At 37.2% G+C, this 4,351-nt stretch overlaps 1 long non-coding RNA gene across 1 annotated transcript; it reads right to left on the reverse strand.

Annotated features, from left to right (window-relative positions):
* Window positions 1-597: 597 nt before the first annotated feature.
* Window positions 598-1,859, reverse strand: LOC107680930 (uncharacterized). Its single transcript, XR_001633205.1, has 3 exons — window positions 1,655-1,859; window positions 939-1,040; window positions 598-777 (listed from the first exon to the last, which is right to left on the reverse strand). It is a non-coding gene; the product is annotated as an uncharacterized LOC107680930 (long non-coding RNA).
* Between the last annotated feature and the right edge of the window lie 2,492 nt (window positions 1,860-4,351).

Raw genomic sequence — 4,351 nt, forward strand, 5'->3', positions numbered from 1 at the left:
GAGGAAGCTTAGGGGAGTTCAAGACTTGTGGAGTTCAGAAGCCGGAAGGAGTGAGAATGTTCATGTCTCGATGTCTCAGTCTGTGACAGGATGTTTTCTTTCCGTCCTCGCCGCTCATCTCGATCTTGGGAGATTTGAAATTGGCGGGATCTTCAACCGTGAGGCTTATTTGGGTTTTCATGCCATCTATTGTATTGGACTTTGGAACCCCAAAGTGCGATTGCAGCATGAATCCCCCTGTAGTCATGGAAACAGCAGGAAAAAATGTTTACATTAACACATTCCTGGTCTTACTGTGAATTTCCCAAAATGTATACAGCGCTTTTCACAATACACATGATGTTAATGTTTATATCATTTTAATTTCTTCATGCCTTTGAGTCACATTATAATTAGGCATCTTTAAAGGGGTCATATGATGCGATTTCAAGTTTTCCTTTCTCTTTGGAGTGTTACAAGCTGTTAGTGCATAGATAAGATCCCTGAAGTTGCAAAGACTAAAGTCTCAAAACCAAAAAGATATTAATTATCTTTAAAAAAAGCATCATATGACCCCTTTAAAACCTAAAATAATTTATCCGTATAACAGGTTCTTGCCAGGTGTGTTGGTTTCTGATCCTGGGTCAGTGGGGGATTTCTGCATGATGGGCCGCACCCCGAAGAGGCTCCATCGCTCTCCTCCCTGTCCACCTCCTTCATTACCTCCCATCGAAACGCTTGATGAAACTGCTGGACTTAAATGGAGTATTGGGGTGAGGTCTCTGGCTAAACCAGTGCCTGTCAGGGACAAAGATAAATTATCAGTATACTGCTTAATTATAATATTACTAACAATAATATATTGCATTGCAGTTTGTTCTATTGTATGTCACAAATCCAATTATGATTCTGAACACAATCTATAACTACAAAACGTGGCTGTGAACCAGTGTTTCCACCTGTGCCTGATGTTTAGGGGATGAGTGGAGGGACAAAGTGATGGACGGTGCTGATGTTGAAAGCTTGTCCTCTCTGAAATCCTCCTTTGGCATCTTCAACTCCTATAAATAGGCAAGAAAACAGCGGTTTTAATATGTAGCCAGTGCTGCGTCAGAAAAATGCAGGTCCCTCCCTTGGGAAATTTTTATCATGGTCTATTATCATAGTACTATAAATAATAGCAATACAGCAAAACACCATGACGCATGGCTATTCAACTCGCGCTAGTTCAACATAACAAAAATCTTAGATATCAGAAAAAAAGAGGTCTGAACTTAAAACGCTTTTTAACGGAAACTTTAACCGTAAACTATCACCACCCAGGAAAAAAAAAAAAAGAAAAAAAAAAAAGAAACAAAATAAATAGGTTAGACCTCAACTGATGTACTGCACTTGGAAAAAATATATATAATAATAAATAAGTGCTGTACTACTGGAGCTTCGAGGTCATAATACACCAGTCATAATGACAAATACCTAACCGTTCCCAACAGCTAATGTGCAACATTAAATAGCTGTTAATATAATGTCATATATTGATGTTAATCCAGCTCTCTTGACATTTAACAGCGATATACTGGATTTAATCCAGCTTCTTTAGTGGTTAAGTGGCTGCAATCCAAACACTAGAAGCTTCCGAGCGCAGACAGGCCGTTGTTTACAACATAGAACCTACCTTTTCCGCTCTATAGCTCGTTTTTTATCCGATCCAGCAGGGTCTTCCATTTGGTCCATGTTTATTCAATTAAATATTCGTTGGTGGTATGCTGATGAAGTCAGAAAACACTGAAAAAATCTTCGTTAAATTGGGTTTTTGAAAGCGAGCTCAAGGGTGTCCAGTCGAGAACAAGAACACGTAACGTTACTTGCAAAATGACGGACAGGAAGTTCAACGTTTCAAAATAAAAGTCCCCCGCATGCGTATGAGGGCGTTGACTTCCGACTAGGGTTGCCAACCGTTCCGTATAATACGGAATCGTCCCGTATTTAAGGCATCAAAGAAGCGTTCCGTAGCCGTCCAGAAAGGCTTTAAGACCAAGCGGAATCCTCTGCCGGCTGGTCGCCCCCGCTTCACAGCGAGCGGGACTCACTCTAACGGAGTTGGGGTTTTTAACGACCGCGTTTCGACTTCAGCAAATCAGTTTGAGCGAATGCACACAACGCGATTCCAACATCCAGCCACGCAAGAAAACGTGCATTTTACCTGAGGGAAGCCGTGATCAATAAGGAAAGTCGTATTTACATTTAAGTAACTTCCAGCGTATTCTTAACCTCGAATATCATTCTTAAAACACAAAATGACCAATGAAGTGTCAAGCACCCAAAGCAGTACATGTTCTATAAGTTCTCTTTAACTGAAAAATATGCATTTTCATATATACTGTAGTATGCCTACTGTATATTACACACGCATATCAGAAGACAGAAAGAGCTTTATTGCCAAGTATGTTTGCACATACAAGGAATTTGTTTTAGTGTCACAAGCTTCCAGTACTTAGAGACAACAACATACAGATAATAAAAATAACATGTGAATAAAACACATATATAGCCTATACACTGCCGGTCAAAAGTTTGGGATCAGTAAGATTTTTAAATTTTTTTTTTTAAAGAAGTTTATGCTCACCAAGTCTGCATTTATTTGATCAAAAATACAAGAAAAAAAAAAAAAAAAAAAAAAAAAAAAAAAATTTTTTTGCCTATTTTATTAAAGAAACTTTTAGAATACTTTTATTCAGCAAGGATGTGTTAAATGTATAAAAAGTGATAGTTAGAAAAGATTTCCATTTTGAATAAATTGTTCTTTTTAACTTTTTTATATATGGAACACAGGTTCCAAAAAAAACAATTTAAGCAGCACAACAGTTTCAACACTGATAATAAATCAGAATAAGAATGATTTATAAAAGGATCATGTGATACCGAGGACTGGAGTAATGATGCTGAAAATTCAGTGCTGCGTCACAAAAATAAATGATGTTTTAAAGTATAATAAGATAGGAAACCAATATTAGAAATTGCAATAATATTTAACAATTACTGTTTTTTTCTGTATTTGATCAAATAAATACAGCATTGATGAGCATAAGAGTGTGTATCCCTTATTCTGTCCCTTATTTTTCTATGAAAAACCACGATTGTCCCTTATTTTCCTTTTCTGAAGTTGGCAACCCTACTTCCGACACACGTTTGGGGTTTGGAAGTATAATTTGAGGCGTCAACAACTCTTTTTATATTTAGGTACGCATAGTCTGAGAATAACGAACAAAGTCAGAAGTCGAGGAGAAAAGCTGTGATGCACCTAGGTCGAAACACTAACTTTATAATAAAGTCTACATTACAGCAATATAAGCAGTAGTTCATTCGAACGTACAGCTCAGCATAAAGGCAGAAAATAGTAAATATTCCACAACGCCAAGCATTTACACCAGTTCTTATTTAACATCATAAGAATAAGAAAAATAAATAATAATATTAATTGATTAGATGGATTAAAGATTAAATTAAGATGAATCAAATGAAGATTAAAGATAAAATGAACATTTCTGACGTCACATGGAATGCACTGCATTACAGCATTTTGCATAGGACAACCTTTTTTTATTTTTTAATACAGAAACTAAAAATGTAGTTAATTTAAGCCAAATAAAATGGCAGTAGCCATTTTTCTTTACATCCGCAATACATAAACATTTTCATGATAAACATCAATAAAATAACATTCATGTAAACCCAATTTTAAGGCATCATTACATTTTAAAACTTAACAGTATGAATAAATAACAGTTTAACTACAACATGAAAAATCTGACAGAAAACCACATTGGTCATAGATCTCGAAAACATTATGAAAGGAGAAATTATAATGAATTGTCCAGAGATCTTTTTTCCCAAATGACTGACAACCAAAGAAATAATAATAATAATAATAATAATAATAATAATAATAATCTTAAGATACACATTTACAGGTTATTTAAACCTAAATATATTCCCTGGGTTAAAGGGATAGTGCACCCAAAAATGAAAATGTGATGTTTATCTGCTTACCCCCAGGGCATCCAAGATGTAGGTGACTGTTTCCTCAGTAGAACACATTTGATGATTTTTAAGTCCAACCGTTGGAGTCCATCAGTCTTATAATGCATGGCAATGGTAACAAAGCTGGTGTCCTCGTCGTGCTGCGGGGTTCGTGAAGGGAAGGGCAGTGGTCAGGAAGGAAGGAAGGAAGGGTCCAGGTAAGGGGCGGAGTCCGGCGGCCGCTCGCGCTCCCCTCTCCGGTCCGGGGCGCGAGTGGCGGCGGCTTCTATCAGCGGCTTCGTCCTTGTCTCTGCCCACGGCGCTTGAAGGGACTAGACGGCCCAGCATCCTT

The sequence above is a fragment of the Sinocyclocheilus anshuiensis genome, unplaced genomic scaffold, assembly GCF_001515605.1.
Source record: "Sinocyclocheilus anshuiensis isolate Anshui unplaced genomic scaffold, SAMN03320099.WGS_v1.1 scaffold1462, whole genome shotgun sequence".
Classification (NCBI taxonomy): domain Eukaryota; kingdom Metazoa; phylum Chordata; class Actinopteri; order Cypriniformes; family Cyprinidae; genus Sinocyclocheilus; species Sinocyclocheilus anshuiensis.